Here is an 18,337-nt window from a genome sequence, read left to right on the forward strand (position 1 = left end):
GATACTGAAGCAGTATACATTTAAATATCTCGACACCTGGACAAATCCAGGTTTTTGGCTGGCAAGTGGCAAGTAAATTCATGCCTCACAAGTACCAGGTAATCACTATCTCCCAGAGAGAATCTAACCCTCACCCTTTAACATTCAATGACATAACCATCAATGAATCTCCCACTATTTACATCTCAGGGAGATACCATTAATCAGAAACCTAACTGGAATCATCATGTAAATAATATGGCTGCAAAAGCAGGTCAGAGAATAGGAATACTGCAGTGAGTAACTCTCCTCATGCATCCCTAAAGTACATCCATCATCCAGAAGGCACAAGAAGTGTAATGGAATACATCGCACTTGCTGGGATGAGTACAGTTCCAACACCACTCAAGAAGCTTGACACTATCCAGGAAAAAACAGTTCATTTGATTGGCAACTTATCTACAAACATTTACTCCCTCCACCATCAATGCTCAGTAGCATCATAGTGTACCATCTACAAGGTGCATTGCAAAAATTCACTCAAGACTCCTCCTTCCAAACCCACAACCAGTACCGTTTAGAAGAAAGGAGCAGATACTTTGGAACACTGTCACCTTGAAGTTCCCCGCCAAGCAACTCACATTCCTTGACTTGGAAACTCAACACTATTCTTTCAAAGTTACTCATTCAAAACCCTGGAACTCCCTCCCAATCAAGATTGTTGTCCCCGAATGGTGGGGACAAAAATGATAAAAAAAAAGGCTGTTGAACACCACCTTTATCAGGAAAATTAGTCATGTGCAATAAATTCTGTCTAGTCAGCAAAGCCCATACCCCATAAATGAATCAAACTCAAGTGCATTTATTGACTCAAGAAAGAAACCAGTAAACTCTATCAATGAAGTAATAAAGTTGTCTGCCTGCATTTTTCTAAATGAACATGAATAGATTCACAGCGAAAGAGGTCTTGAGAGATAGAGTCAAATATACTTTCCAGTCCCTTCATATGTTTAACATGCTCAGGCTAAATCCCTCTGTATTATATGATATAAATCTTAATTCAAATGTGATAGAATTTATGTTAAAATGGGAGTAAATGAATTCTGCTAAATGTTTAAAATGGATTACCACCAGTCAGATAAAATACCCTGGAGAGAATAAAAGAAGAAATTGTATGACATTTAAAAACACTATTCTTAGACAAGTTAAAGTGGGAGGAACAAAGAAATAGCATCTTAATTGGTGAAGGAGAAATGGAATAAAGTCAGAAAAGTCCTTTATGTTGAATTGTTTTGTGGCTTAATTTAGTGATACAACTAGTGAAGAGGAAAAATGATCTCTCCGCAGTTTGGTCAGTCAGAAGTTGAATTTTTTTTTTGGCAAGTAGTCACAACACTTCAATTAAAAGAGTTTCAACAGAAATGAAGGAGCAATTTTCCAAGGTTTTCAAAAGCATGAGGAACGTTATTATATAGTAACACTAAGACAAAAATAATGAAAATATGACATTCAAAACACATCAAAGATGGTCAACTTGGAAAACATCTGGTGCAGATGGAGAATAATAGTTAGTCAGTTAAATAATACTTAGATTCTTTTGTATGTTTGATTTTAAAGCTTATGCTACAGTTGATTAAGCATTGGCTATATTCACGCCAGTAATATAATCTTTAAACATTTCCTTTGATTTAATTTGATTTATTGTTGTCACACGTACCTAATGCAGTGAACAGTTTTGTTTTGTGAGCAGTACATGCAGATCATAGCGTAAAAGAACATATAGATCATAGCGTAATTGAACAGAGCAAGGCATACAAAGTTCTGGCCACAAAGGAGGTGCACAAAAACAAGATCAACGTTAAATTTGACATTTGAGAGGTCCATTCAGCAGTCTAGTAAAACTAGGGAAGATGTTTGAACCTGTTGGTATGTACGTTTAAGCTTCTGTATCTTCTGCCTGATGGAAGAGATTGGAAGAGATTACAACCTGGGTGGGAGGTGTCATTAATGATGTTGGCTGTCTTTCCACAGGAAGAATTGTAGATGAGTCACTGGATGGGAGGTTGGTTTGCATGATGTTCAAAACTTTCTGTTGTTTTTTACGGTCCTGGGTAGACCAGTTGCTGTAGCAAGCTGTGATGTACTCACATAGAATGCTTCCTTATCTGTATTTGTAAAGGTTGGTGAGGCTCCTAATGGACATGCTGAATTTCCTTAGCCTCCTGAGGAAGAAGAGATAATATTGTGCCTTCTTGACCATCGCATCTACGTGGTCCAGGGAGATTCATAGTTCCTTGAAAGTGGAGTCCCAGGTAGACAGGATAGTGAAGAAGGTGCTTGGTATGTTTTCCTTTTTTGGCCAGTGAGTTGAGTGTAGGAGTTGGGAAGTCATGGCGTGGCTGTCCAGGACATTGGTTAGGTCACTTTTGGAATGCTGCATTCAATTCTGGTCTCCCTGCTATAGAAAGAGCATTGTGAAACTTGAAACATTTCAGAAAAGATTTAACAAGGATGTTGCCAGGGTTGGAGGCTTGAACTGCAGGGAAAGACTGAATAGTCCGGGGCCATTTTCTCTGAAGCATTGAAGGCTGAGGGGTGACCTTGTAGAGGTTTATAAAATCATGAGAGGCATGGAGAGGGTAAATAGCAAAGCTCTTCTCCCCAGGATGGGGGAGTCCAAAACTAGAGGACGTAGGTTTAAGGTGAGATGGGGAAAGATTTAAAAGGGAACTGGGGGCAACTTTTTCATGCTTTGGTTGGTGCATATGTGGAACAAGGTGTCAGAGGAATTGGTGGAGGCTGGTATAATTACAACATTTAAAGGCATCTGGATTGGTATGTGAATAGGAAGGGTTTAGAGGGATATGGGCAAAATGCCAGGAAATAGGACTAGACTAATTTAGGATGTCTGTTTGGCATAGGTAGGTTGGACTGAAGGGTCTGATTCCGTGCTGTACAGCTCTACGATTCTATGAATCTATGTCAGATTATTGGTTATTGTCACTTTGAGGAACTTGATGCTCTCAACCTTTCTCCACCTCAACTCCATTGATATAGATAGGAGCATGTCCTGGTCCTTTCATTCTGAAGTCAATGATCAGTTCTTTAGTTCTGCTGGCTATGAGGAAGAAGTTGTTATCTTTGCACCATGACACCAAGCATTCTATCGCCTTCCTGTATTCTGTCTCATCATTGTTTGGTATCTGGCCGACAAAGTTGGTATTGTCAGCAAACTTGCAGATGGTGTTCAGATGAAATTTGGCCACACAGTCATTTGTGTAGGGACTACAGTAGGGGGGTGAGTACACATCCCCGTGGGTGCCAGTGTTAAGGAATATCATGTGGGAGGTGCTATTGTCTATCTTCACTGATTGCTGTCTACGGATCAGGAAATTGAGGATCCATTTGCAGAAGGTGGAGCCGAGACCTGGACTTTGGAGTTTGGAGCTTAGTTTGGTTGGGTTTATAGTGTTGAAGGCAGAGCTGCAGTCGATGTTTAGAAGCCTGATGTAGTTATCCTTATTATCCAAATGTTCTAGGGATGAGAATAGGGCAAGGGAAATGCATCTGCCCTGGGCCGGCTGTACCAGTAGGCAAATTGCAAGGAATTGAGGCAAACTGGGAGGCTTTAGTTTATGTGAGCCATGACTAACCTCCCAAAAACCTTCATAACGTTAGAGGTCAGAGCCACCAGGCAGCAGTCATTGAGGCTGGTTGCATGTGTTGTCTTTGGTACTGAGTTGATGGTGGTCTTTGTGAAGCAGACGGGGACTTCAGATTGTAGCAAGAAAAGGTTAAAGATGTCAATAAATACTCACACCAGTTGGTTCACACAGGATCCGAGTGCCCAGCCAGGGGCTCCATCTGGGCCAGCACTTTCCTGCGGTTCACTCTCAGGAAGGTTGATCTAATATCTACCGAGGTGACTGAGGGACCAGTTGTACCTGAGGCTGTTTTGGCAGGTAACACCATTCCCCTGGCATTCTGCTCGAATTGAGCATAGAAATTTTGAGGGCATAAGGGAGGAATGTATTTTTGTCTGTTATTCTGTTCTGCTTCATTTTGTATCCCATTATGCCATGCAGGCCTTGTTGTACTTTGTTGAGTGGGTGTTTTTCCAAGTTGCTTTTTAGCCAGATGCTGTTTCCTGAGTTGATGAGGCTAACAGGTAGGGAAAGAGTTCCAATTCTTGTTGCCACAAGCTCATTTTTCTTTCATATTGCTTTACTGTTCAAAAGCAACAGTTGAAGTGTAGCTCACTATGTATTCCTGAGCCTGCATCCATTGTCATTCCAAGCTAGCTAGCTGGTAGGTGAGTTTTTCATCGCTCAAAAATGAAATCAACAAAGGAAGGCTAGATGGAGCTTTACTGTGAATAGAGAGAGGAAAAGGAAAATAGCAAATTTGTTCTACATTAACTTTGTTGAATTCATTTTTTTTTTGAAGAGTAGCAAGGGGGAGGCAATAGCCGAGCTATGTTACCACCATACTATTAATCCAGCGGCCTGGGCAAAATCTAGGATCCTGGTTCAAATCCTGCAGTGGTAGCATTTGGATTCAACTAAAAATCTGGCTTTAAGAGTCTAGTTATGATTATGAAACCAAAGTCAATTGTTGGAAAAACCCATCTAGTTCGCTAATGTTCTTTAGGGAAGGAAAAGCATCTTTACCTGATCTGGCCTACATGTCACTCCAGACACACAGCAATGTGGCCAACTCTTAATGTCCTCTGGGCAATTCATGCTGGCCTAGCTCATATTGCATGAAATAATTTAGAAAAATAGCTATAGTATTGTACTTGTATTAACTTCAGTTACTATTTGTTTAAAATTTGTAACTGTATATTCCTCAACTTATTACTCAAGAATCTATGGCAACTGAATATTTCTGGTTAGAGTTTTCTCACCACTTCACCTTTTATGTACTGTTCATTATAATCCTATACTTCATGCACAGTCTGTTTAAATTGAGTATTACCAAGTTTGCAGCAGCAGTGGGAGCGATGAGACCGAGGACCAGGGGCTGCTGGGAAGGTAAGTTCTTCATTTCGGCAGCGGAGCTGAGTGGGAGCGGTCGAATTGCACTCTGGGAAAGTGAGTGAACTGATATATTTGGGCAGTGGCTAAAGCTTAGACACTACACTACACTGACCGTCCGACAGTGTGGCACCCCCTCAGCACTGACCCTCCAACAGTGTCCACTCCTTCGGCACTGATCCTCCAACAGTGTGGCACTCTCTCAGCAGTGACTCTCCTACAATGCCCACTCCCTCAGCACTGACTACGCGTGCAGTGTCTCCCACCCACCCTCCTCTTCTAACCAAAAACAAAACTCTATGGTGTGTTGATAAGGTAAGGATTTTTTTTTTCTTTCATTTTTATCGTGTGCTGGTAAGTAGAGTGATTGGTAAAAAAATTTCATTGCATTTATCTATTATTTGATATTATTATAGGACTAAGCTAAGCTAAAGAGTAAAAATGGCAGGAGATCTCAGACCCGTGTTATGCTCCTCTTGGTCAACGCGGCTGCTGTCCCTGACTCCTACACTTTCAGAAAATGTGTCAGGCTGTAGCTCTTGTTAGACCACATGATGGCTCTGGAGCTGTGGATGGACTCACTTTGGAGCATCCGCGATGCTGAGGAAGTCATGGATAGCACATTTAGCAAATTGGTCACACCGCAGATTAGGATTGTTGAAGGAGAAAAGGAATGGGTGGCCAAAAGGCAGAGAAAAAGCAGGAGACAGTGCAGGTGTCCCCTGCGGTCATCTCCCTCCAAAACAGGTATACCGTTCTGGATATTGTGGGGGCAGATGTCTCAACAGGGGAAGGCAGCAGTAGCTAAGTTCATGGCAATATGGTTGGCTCTGCTGTACAGATGGATGGGAAAAAGAGTGGAAGGGCTATAGTCATTGGGAATTCGATTGTAAGGGGAGTAGATAGGCAGCCCTGTGGTCGAACACGAGACTTCCGAATGGTATGTTGCCTCCCAGGTGCATGGGTCAGGGATGTTAGATTGACTGCAGGGCATTCTGAAGGGGGAGAGTGAAGAGCCAGCTGTTGTGATGCATATAGGCACCAATGATACAGGTAATAAATGGGATGTGGCCCTGCAAGCAGAATTTAGGGATTTAGGAGCCACGTTAAAAAGTAGGACCTCAGAGGTAGTAATCTCAGGATTGCTACCAGTGCCACCTGCTAGTCACAGTAGAAATGAAAGAATAGGCAGGATAAATGAGTGGCTTGAGAGATGGTCCAGGAGGGAGGGGTTCAGATTTTTGGGACATTGGGACTGGTTCTGGGGGAGGTGGGACTATTACAAATCGGACAGTCTACACCTGGGCAGGACTGGAACCAATGTCCTAGGGGATGCTTTTGCTAATGCTGTTGGGGAGGGTTTAAACTAATGTGGCAGGGGGATGGGAACCAAATGAAGACGTTAGTGGACAGTAAGGAGGTAGTAACTAAAGCCTGTAGGGAACGAGACAATGAAGTTGGTGTGGCTAAGGAGAATAGTAGGTAGAGAGCAGATGATGAATGCAAAGGGACAGGTGGTCTGAGGTACGTTTGTTTTAATGCAAGAAGTGTAGTAGGTAAGGCAGATGAGTTTAGTGCTTGGATTAATACCTGAAAGTATGATGTTATTCCAATACTGAGACTTGGTTGAGGGAATGGCAACATTGGCAACTAAATATCCCAGGATATAGATGTTTCAGGCGGGACAGAGAGGGAGGTAAAAGGGGTGGAGGAGTTGCATTACTGGTCAAAGAGGATATCAGAGCTGTGCTGAAGGAGGGCACTATGGAGAACTCAAGCAGTGAGGCAACATGGGCAGAGCTCAGAAATAATGGGAACTGCAGATGCTGGAGAATCCGAGATAACAAAGTGTGGAGCTGGATGAACACAATAGGCCAAGAAGCATCTTAGGAGCACAAAAGCTCACACTTTGGGAAGGGTCTAGGCCCGAAACGCCAGCTTTTGTGCTCCTAAGATGAGCTCAGAAATAGGAAGGGTGCAGTAACAGTGTTGGGACTGTACTACAGACCTCTCAACAGTGAGCGTGAGACAGAAGTACAAATATGTAGACAGATTAGAGAAAGATGTAGGAGCAACAACGTGGTGGTGATGGGAGACTTTAATTTCCCCAACATTGACTGGGATTGACTTAGTGTTAGGGGTTTAGATGAAGCAGAATTTGTAAGGAGCATCCAGGAGGATTTTGTGGAGCAGTATGGAAAGAGCCCAACTCGGGAAGGGGCCTTACTGGAGCTGGTGTTGGGAAATGAGCCTGGCCTGGTGGTTGACGTTTAAGTAGGGAATTACTTTGGGAATAGTGATCACAATTCTGTAAGTTTTAGAATACTCACGGACAAAGACAAGAGTAGTCCTAAAGACAAGAGTGGTCGGAAAGAAAGAGTGCTAAATTGGGGAAAGGCCAGCTGTAGCTAAATTCGGCAGGAGCTGGGGAATGTGGATTGAGAGCAGCTGTTTGAGGGTAAATCCACATTTGATATGTGGGAGGCTTTTAAAGAGAGGTTGATTAGAGTCCAGGACAGACATGTCCCTGTGAAAATGAGAGATAGAAAGGGCAAGAGTAGGGAACCATGGATGACAGATGAAATTGTGAGACTAGCAAACTGGAAAAAGGAAGCATACATAAGGTCTAGGTGACTGAAAATCGATGAAGCTTTGGAAGGAAATCAGGAAAGTAGGACCAATCTAAAATGAGGAATTAAGTAGGCTGAAAGGTATCATGAAATATCTTCAGCAAACAGGGTGAAGGAAAATCCCAAAGCCTTTTATTCGTACAGAAGGAGCAAAAAAAGGGTAACTAGAGAAAGGATTGGCCCACTCAAGGACAAAGGAGGGCAGTTATGTGAGGAGTCAGGGAAAATGAGTCAGATTCTTGATGAGTACTTTGCGTTGGTATTCACCAGGAGAGGGACATGATGGATGTTGAGGTTAGGGATCGATGTTTGATTAGGCTAGGCCAAGTTGGCATTAGGAAGGGGCAAGTGTTGGGTATTCTAAAAGGCATTGGGGTGGACAAGTCCCCAGATCTGGATGAAATCTATCCCAGGTTACTGAGGGTAGCGAGAGAGAAAATAGCTGGGGCCTTAACAGGTATCTTTGCAGCATCCTTAAGCACGGGTGAGGTCCTGGAGGACTGGAGAATTGCTAATGTTGTCCCCTTGTTTAAGAAGGTTAGCAGGGATAATCCAGGTAATTATAGATCGGTGAGCCTGATGTCAGTGGTGGGGAAGATACTTAGGGATAGGGTTGATTTACATTTGCAAGAAAATGGGCTTTTTAGTGATAGGCAGCATGGTTTTGTGCAGGGAAGGTCATGTCTTACCAACTTGAAAGAAGTCTTTGAGGAAGTGACAAAATTGATAGATGCAGGAAGGGCTGTAGATGTCATATACATGGACTTCAGCAAGGCATTTGATAAGGTGCCCCTTAGTAGGCTGATGGAGAAAGTGAAGTTACATGGGGTCCAAGCTGTACTAGCTAGATGGATAGAGAACTGGCTGGGCAACAGGAGACAGACAGTTGTAGTGGAAGGGAGTTTCTCAAAATGGAGAACTGTGACCAGTGGTGTTCCACAGGGATCCGTGTTGGGACCACTGTTGTTTGTGATATACATAAATGATCTGGAGGAAGGTTTAGATGGTGTGATTAGCAAGTTTGCAGATGACACCAAAATTTGTGGAGTAGTAGATAATGAAGGGGATTGTTGGAGAATGCAGCAGAATATAGATGGGTTGGAGAGTTGGGTGGAGAAATAGCAGATGGAGTTCAATCCAATGCGAGGCGATGCATTTTGGAAGATCCAATTCAAGAGAAAACTAAATGGTAAATGGAAAAGCCCTGGGGAAAATTGATACACAGAGAGATCTGGGTGTTCGGGTCCATTGTACCCTGAAGATGGCAATGCAGGTCGATGGAGTGTTCAAGAAGGCATACGGCATGCTTTCATTCATCGGACGGCGTACTGAGTACAAGAGTTGGCAGGTCATGTTACAGTTGTACAGGACTTTGGTTTGACCACATTTGGAATACTGCGTACAGTTTTGCTCGCCACATTGCCAAAAGGATGTGGATGCTTTGGAGAGGGTGCACAGGAGGTTCACCAGGATGTTGCCTGAAATGGAAGACGGTGGCTATGAAGAGATGTTGAGTCGATTGGGATTATTTATATTAGAAAGATGGAGGTTGAGGGGGAACCTGATTGAGGCCTAGAAAGTCATGAGAGTTAAAGACAGGGTGGATAGAAAGAAGCTTTTTCCCAGAATGGGGGACTCAATTACTAGGGGATACGATTTCCAGGTGAGAGGGGAAAAGTTAAAGGAAGATATGTGTCGAAAGTTCTTTACGCAGAGGGTATTGGGTGCCTGGAATGCTTTGTCAGCGGAAGTGATAGAGGTGGGCATGATAGTGTCATTTAAGTTGTATCTAGACAGATACATGAATGAGCAGGGAGCAGAGAGATACAGATCCTTGGAAAATAGGTGACAGGTTTAAATAGAGGAACTGGATCGGTGCAGGCTTGGAGGGCCGAAGGGCCTGTTCCTATGCTGTAATTTTCTTTGTTTTTTGTTCTTTTGTTCTTTTGTAATTTGTCTGTGTTTGCACTGGTATTGGCCGTGTTTAACATGACAAGTAACTATTTCAATATATTCTTGGTCTTAAAAATAAAAGCAACCAGTTCTCAGTACCCACAACCACGGAGAAATAAAGCCTCATTTAACAAATGACCTCTGAAAATGAATAGTCACTGATAGGGTTTGATTTAATAAAGAAATATAAATAAGTAAGTAAAAACTGAGACTGTGAGCTCAAAGTAGCAACCATGAGACACTAATACATACATCACCCTATCTTAAACTAGTGGGCAAAGAAATGACGCTGCATATCCTCTCAGCATGGATTTATGAAACAACTAAATGTAATTTTAGTAAGGACGGTCCTACGAGTGTCAGAAAGAACCTATCAGAAAATAATGGGAGGTGATGTCAATCAATGTTTATCTCCTTTAAGAGTTAATTTGAGATTAATTCCACACCTTTTAAACCAATTAACTCAACTCGAGCAATCAGACTGTAAGGACATTGATGGCCATGCTGTTGTTTGTAGCTTACAAGGAGTTAATAATCAGCAGTTTTCAGTAACCAAGGCACACATTAAGTTTGAAAGTGAAATTCATAGAGCCTGTTCTCCAAACAGAAGAAGTCTCCAGAAATATTGAAGACAGACCAGAGATTGATTCTTGACTGAGTAGCATAAGCCAAACAGAAAAGCAAGAACTTGTACTTAATCTAGGGGGTGTGACTGTTTTCTGAAACACAACAACCAGATAACTTTCCCCTCCCTGATGTGGTGCACCATCCACAACTTGGATTTCAGCTGATTGACTCTGAGCTAAAGTTCCTTGTGCGACCAATGCTTACTGCAAATGTGGTCACCATGGATCATACTGGCATCCACATACTGCAGTTATAGATTCATACAGCATTGAAACAGACCCTTCAGCCCAGCTAGTCCATGTTGACGAAGTTTCCCAAACTAGCCTAGCCACACTTACCTACGTTATGCCCATATCCCTCCAAACCTTTCCTATTCAGATACCTATCCAAATGTCTTTTAAATGTTGTGACTGTATCTGTATCAATTACACCCTCTGGAAGTTCATTCCAATTATGAACCAGCCACTGAGTGAAAAAGTTGCCTCTTAAGTCCTTTTTATACTTTTCTCCTCTCATCTTAAAATATACCCCCTTGTTTTGAACACTCCCACCCTAGGGAAAAGACCTTTGCTATTTTCCTTATCTATGCTCCTTAAGATTTTATAAAACTCTGTGCGGTCACCCCTCAACATCCTGAGCTCAAGTGAAAAAAGTTCCAGCCTATTATTACAACTCAAACCCTCCAATTCTGACGAAATCCCGGTAAATCTTTTCTGAACCCTCACCAGGTGAATAATACCCTTCACATAATAGGAAGCTCCTGATGCAGAAATGAAAAGTTCCAAAGATCCTGAGGTGGAAAATGAGAGCTCTCTTGGATAAAAGTATTTTTTATGGACCATATTTGAACAGTGTTGCATTTCATATCACTAAAATTAGCAGAGGGCACTGAATCACTGGCACAAAAGCTGAAATCTGGAATATGGATTGAATATGATGTATTGTGAAGGCCAAAGGATAAGTGATAAGGGGCAAACACTGAAATTTCAGGGAAAACTCAGCAGGTCTGATAGGTTAGAACACAGAACAACATGCTTTACTCTGAAGAACAATTACTGGCACAGAAATGTAAAACTCTCCTCATTTTCTGCTCAATCTGCTGAGTTTTCTCAGCAATTTCAGTGTTTGTTTATGATTTCCACCTTCCACACTTCATAGTATCCCCACAGCGTGGGAACAGGCCATTCAGCCCAACAAGTCTACACTGACCATCCATAGAATATCCCACCCAGACCCATCTCCGGACCCTATCCCTGTATCTCTGCATTTCCTGTGTCTAATGCACCTAACCTACACATCCCTGAACATTGTCAGCAATTTAATATTGTCAACGCACCTAACTTGCACATCTTTGCACCATGGCAGGAAACCAGAGCACCTGGCAGAAACCCATGCAGACATAGGGAGAACATGCAAACTCCAAATAGACAATCGCCCAAGATTGGAATCAAACCTGGGTTCCTGGCACTATGAGGCACCAGTGCTAACCACTGAGCCATCTGCCTATAAATGATAAACGATGAGGCGTTCCACTCCCGCACATCCCAGATGTCCAAGTTCTTCAAGGACCGCAACTTTCCCCCCACAATGGTCGAGAACGCCCTTGACCGCGTCTCCCGCAATTCCCGCAACACATCCCTCACACCCCGCCCCCCGCCACAACCGCCCAAAGAGGATCCCCCTCGTTCTCACACACCACCCCACCAACCTCCGGATACAACGCATCATCCTCCGACACTTCCGCCATCTACAATCCAACCCCACCACCCAAGACATTTTTCCATCCCCACCCCTGTCTGCTTTCCGGAGAGACCACTCTCTCCGTGACTCCCTTGTTCGCTCCACACTGCCCTCCAACCCCACCACACCTGGCACCTTCCCCTGCAACCGCAGGAAATGCTACACTTGCCCCCACGCCTCCTCCCTCACCCCTATCCCAGGCCCCAAGATGACTTTCCACATTAAGCAGGGGTTCACCTGCACATCTGCCAATGTGGTATACTGCATCCACTGTACCCGGTGTGGCTTCCTCTACATTGGGGAAACCATGCGGAGGCTTGGGGACCGCTTTGCAGAACACCTCGGCTCGGTTCGCAATAAACTACTGCACCTCCCAGTCGCAAACCATTTCCACTCCCCCTCCCATTCTTTAGATGACATGTCCATCATGGGCCTCCTGCAGTGCCACAATGATGCCACCCGAAGGTTGCAGGAACAGCAACTCATATTCTGCTTGGGAACCCTGCAGCCCAAAGGTATCAATGTGGACTTCACCAGCTTCAAAATCTCCCCTTCCCCCACCGCATCCCAAAACCAGCCCAGTTCGTCCCCTCCCCCCACTGCACCACACAACCAGCCCAGCTCTTCCCCCCCCAACCACTGCATCCCAAAACCAGTCCAACCTGTCTCTGCCTCCCTAACCTGTTCTTCCTCTCACCCATCCCTTCCTCCCACCCCAAGCCGCACCTCCATCTCCTACCTACTAACCTCATCCCACCTCCTTGACCTGTCCGTCTTCCCTGGACTGACCTATCCCCTCCCTACCTCCCCATGTATACTCTCCTCTCCACCTATCTTCTTTTCTCTCCATCTTCGGTCCGCCTCCCCCCTCTCCCTATTTATTCCAGAACCCTCACCCCATCCCCCTCTCTGATGAAGGGTCTAGGCCCGAAACGTCAGCTTTTGTGCTCCTGAGCTGCTGCTGGGCCTGCTGTGTTCATCCAGCCTCACATTTCGTTATCTTGCCTATAAATGATAGCAGTTTGGGTAAACATCATGTGATAATGGAACAACCCAAAATCTGCTGACTCGTTGATCATGCAGTCATATAATTTACCTATTAGGATTTGTTCATCAATTATCCTGATTGGAATTAGTAATATGATTTGTTTGTAACAGCCAAAGATGGACTAAAAGCAAATACATAAAAATTGTATGTTTGTCTATGTTTAGTGGGGAAGCTTCTAGCCTGTTAGAGGTTTCCTTCCCACCAGTATAATATAGTAAAATTTTTGATGTTGGTCGTGGAGTTGGCTGTTGACTGATTCATTTAGTTGTCCTGCCCCAACACAGATGAATTGGAGCCAGGGGCAGTATACAAATCAAGATTTATCTGGCAGGACGTAACTGATTGGTCTGTGAAATAGTGAGCACCTATTGATGACAAAGGTCTCCTGTCTGCCAACAATTATGTGGTTAGCTCCCAGGGAACTGAAAAGCTTGGGGTGTCAAGCATGAATATGGTCAGTTTATTTCCCGTCTTTTTAGGTGCTGTAAACAGTGCCTTTTATTTTTTAAGTCAATGATCTTTGTAAATGTAAGCTTTGCCTCCTGCAATGGAGTAAAATTATCTAGAGCAGGAAGATTCACAGTAATGTTTTGATCAGCTCAAAGATCATCTCTGCAAACTCTGTGCATCGGGACCATAGAACTGCTTTCCCAATCTTTCAGTCTGCCCACAACAGCCATTTTATTTTTGTGCCTGTAAGTGCCCATAGAGAGAAGATTGATAAGTGGCTTTGAGATTTAACTAGTACAGTTTAAGTGTTGACAATTCATAATTGTTTATCTGTAGCTAGAATCTATTTGTAATAAATGCTAATTCTTGTTAAATATAGAAACATGATGCATAATTTCTGTCAACCTGTATCTAAAAAAACAGGTAAATCAGGAAATCCTGCATACTTTCTTTAACTGTTGTGAAGACTGGGGGAATAGTGGGGCTGTATTTCTGATACAGTATTCCAGTGAGGCTTAACAGTTCATATTTGGGATCAAGCAATCGAATAAAGAATGTTACTGTTGTGAATCTTTGCCCTTTTCACCTGGAACACATTCAAATTTACCCTGAACTTGACATGAGCAAGTATATGGCAGAATTCCACTAACTGGATAATCAAAGCTGTAATCTTTATATTGTACTGCCTGATTTTGGGCAATTTTTAGTTGAATCATAAAGTGCATTTCCAACTTATTTCAAGATGGTTCTTCCAATTTTCTACTCAAATTGACAGTAGTAATGACATTAAAATTCTATTTGAATTCTCAAATGATATGAAACATCAGAATTCCTGACATTTGCACTTGTGGTTCAGTCAAAACTGAGAATACCAGAATAGAAGAAGACTCCAGACACATTAAGTATCAAGTGACAGCTAATTGAGGGTGGAAGTGAATCTTAGTACACTTTGAAGTGTACTAAATTGCAATGTTTACAACTTTAAAAAATGGCTTTTATTTGCTATTATGTCAGCAAAAGTGTGACATCAATAACAGCATCAGCCTGCAGTTTTTCTGATTTATATTCTGATACTCACATGTTCATTGCCTCCAACATTCTAGAGAGATGATAATTGGATTGTCATGAGGAACATGTTTAAATCTCTGCTATCTTGTGGAAGAACTGCAGGATGATGCTGCACAAGAAGCATTTTCCCCTGAGTTGCAGCTACCCTTCAAATCTGCTAATATTCACCAAGGCAGGCTGTTGCCAGGTATGGAAGCTTTGTGTCATAAGGAAAGGCTGGATAGGCTGGGACTGAGGTTGAGAGGTGACTTTACAAAAGTTAGTAAAATCATGGAGGGGATAGATAGGATTAGTGGTAGGTGCCTTTTTCCCTAGGATGGGGTATTTCAAGACGAAAGGCCATATTTTTAAGGTGAGAGGAGAGAGATTTTTTAAAAAGACAATGGAGCATTTTTTTTATCAGAGGGTCGTCGCATGAGTAAAGAGCCTCTTGGATGTAGGCACAATTAAAACATTTAAAAGACGTTTGGATAAGTACATTGAGTCAAAAAGATTTGTAGGAATATGGGTCAGGAGCAGGCAAATGGAATTAGTTTAGTTTGGGAGTATGTTCAGTTTGGACTGGTTGCACTGAAGTGTCTGTTTCTGTGCTGTATGACTCTATAACTATAAGGCACTTGTAGTTCTGAGTAATTAAAAAAGTGTTGCCAAAGGCTGTGATTCACTCAAGAATCAATCAATTACATCTGGCAACTATTTACACAGGGTCTATGTCCACTGCAGATGTCTTAGCACAAGTGACTATGACACCTCAGATTAACTTTTTGGTGCTTTATTTCCAATTGTACCAATGAGCATCAAGTGTTTTATTTAGTAGAGGAAGTCCTTACGCTCACTTGTTCATGGGTACATGACATGGGTACTCCCACATGACATTGTTGTATGCTAGAATTCTTCAAGTGTATGTCATAGATTATTCCCACATTGTCATGCACACTCCCTCTTACAAAGCCAACAATTGTCTCCAGAAGGAAGGTGCCAGTCTCAATTTGGTCAGAAGGCAAACACAAAATCAAGCAGAACTTCTATTTTCCATGTTTGTGTTGATATAAAATTGACACTTGTAACGTGATATGAGGGTGCATGTCAAAAGATTTGATCGTACGGGCGACATGGTGGCTCAGAAGTTAGCTGCCTCATAGCACTAGCAACCCAGGTTTGAATCCACACTCGGCCGACTGTGCAAACTCCACACAAACATTCTCCCAGTGTCTGCATGGGTTTCCTCCGGTGCTCCCGTTTCTTCCCACAGTCCAAAGATGTGCAGGCTAGGTGAATTGGCCACGCTAAGTTGTGTGGACTTGTTGGGCCAAAGGGCCTGCTTCCACACTGTAGGGATTTTAGGTGCCTGAATCAACTGAGGGAGCAATACAATGTAGAGCAGCCAGAGCTGCAATGATGTTCTCCACACCATACAATTGTGTATTTAATGGGAAATAATAAGAAGTGCGTGCCTGAACATCCAATCTGCACTCTTGGCAAGTTTAGCTTCTCATCATGCAAAGTCAGTAAGAAAAATTATGCTTCTGTATCGAAGAGTGTTTGATTCCAATACCAAATAAGAAGGTTAAGCTCTTTTACATGCCAAGGTGCCAGCACAACAATGCAAAAACATAACAGAGAAAGGGATATTTACAGTCAAAGGAAAATTGTAGTGCTGAGAAATACTGCTAACTGCAAATCAACCGGTAATTGCTGTTATTGCCTACAGTTTTGATCTGACCTAAAAGAGTAGGCTCAATCTAATATCAGGGCATAGAAAATCTTAATCACTTAACTAAGGAGTGGGAAAACTTCAAGATCACAGGTTATGTGGATCAGAAGGAAGCACTGGCGACATCTTTACTCATTGGTTCTGAAGCAAGTGAAAATTATCATCAAAGTTAAGTAATGAAATGAAAGGAAGTATGTTCCCTTCTCGGTGTTAATCAGCATATTTATCAAGGATCACAGATCACGGCTAGTTTGAATGTTGCAGACTGGGACTTTTTTCACTAGAACGTAGGAAGTTGAGAGGTGACCTTATCAGTGTTTATAAAATAATGAGAGTATAGATACTGCCAAAGATAGTTGTTTATTTTTCTGCTACAGTAGGGGATTTCAAGACTAGGAGGCACATTTTCAAGGTTGAGAGGAGAAAGATTTAAAAAAGACATGAGTGTCAAACATTTTACACAGAGAGTGGATAGCATGTGGAGTGAACTTCCTGAGGAAGTGGTGGATGTGGGTACACTCGCAATACTTTAAAGATATTTGAATGGGTACATGAAGAGAAAAGGTTTGCGGGGATATGGGCCTGGAGATGCATGTGGGATTAGTTTAGTTTGGGATTATGTTTGGCATGGACTAGTTGGCCCAAAGGGTCTGTATCCATGTTATACAACTCTATGAATCTATGACTCTCTTTATGTAATAGTCAGCTACTCTATTCTTCCTGCCAAAGTGCTAATACATTTCCCACATTATATTCCTTCTGTCAAGTTTTAGCGATTTGTTAGAAGCAGCATTCTAGGCTCACAAGGAAAATAAATATACTAACAACTCATTTGCATTTATTTTTAGGAGCATAGGTCTTAAAATATATATTGATCAATATTCCTTCTGAAGGCTACTATTGAATTGTGCCAGCATAATTTCAGCCAGTGGATTCCAAGTCTTAGCCACGCATAATCATTAAAAGATGTTTCCTTATGGTACCTTGACTTTTTTGCCAATTGTCATAAACCCGTGCTCTCTAGTTGTCTACCCTTTAGCCATTAGGAACATTTTTTCTTTTTATTGTTCTACCTAAATCCTTTGTGACTTTAACTATTTCAACCAAATGCTCATTTAGCCATTTGAGATAAAGATTTGCATTATTTCTATTTACACCCACGGGCAGTCTCAGAATGCTTTACAGCCATTGAAATACATGCTGAAATACAATCACTGTTGCCATGGTGAAAGCCCAGCAGCTAATTTGCATGCAGAAAAGTCCTACATGTGGCAATTTGGTAATGGCCACATAATTTGCCTTTCCATCAGTCTTCCTGCTCCTCTGATGCGGCTTGGCCTGCTGTGTTCATCCAGCTCTACACCCTGTTATCTCAGATTCTCCAGCATCTTCAGTTCCTACAATCTCTGAAACTTTTTTTTACTCTTTCATTGAATGAGGGCATCACTGGCTGGGCACGCACTTATCACCCTTTTCAAATTGCCAGAGGGCAGGTAAGAGTCAACTGCATTGCTGTGGGTCTGGAGTCACATGTAGGCCAGACCAGGTAATGATGGGGCTTTCCCCCCCATTGGGTATTAGTGAACCAGATGAGTTTTTCCAACAATTGGCAATGATTTCTGGGTCATTATTAAACTCTTAGTTCCAGGTTTTTATTGAATTCATATTCCACCATCTTCCATGGCAGGATTTGAACCTAGGTCCCCAGAACATTACTTGGGTCTCTGGATTAACAGACCAACAATAATACCATCAGGCCATTGCCCCCTCCTCCCTACATATGACTAAAATAAGGTCTGCTCTGCCATCCGAGCCATGGCTAATATGCTTTCTTCATTGAGGTGTTGCCATGTGAACTTTTATATTCATCTGAGCAGGGCATTGATTCAAAATCTCATGTGAAAAACAGCCCTTAAATCATTGAAACCCTCCAACAATACTGTGGTGGAACATCTGCCTTGATTTTTATGCTCTAATCTCGATGAAAGATTTTAAATGGAGAACATTCCCAGTATTTCCAGGTTATCCAATGACATGAAATCTTTCATGAACTGGTCTCTTCTGTATTCTCCACCAAGCTCAGATACCTTCT

This window comes from Stegostoma tigrinum, chromosome 16 (genome assembly GCF_030684315.1).
Source record: "Stegostoma tigrinum isolate sSteTig4 chromosome 16, sSteTig4.hap1, whole genome shotgun sequence".
NCBI classification, from domain to species: Eukaryota; Metazoa; Chordata; class Chondrichthyes; order Orectolobiformes; family Stegostomatidae; genus Stegostoma; species Stegostoma tigrinum.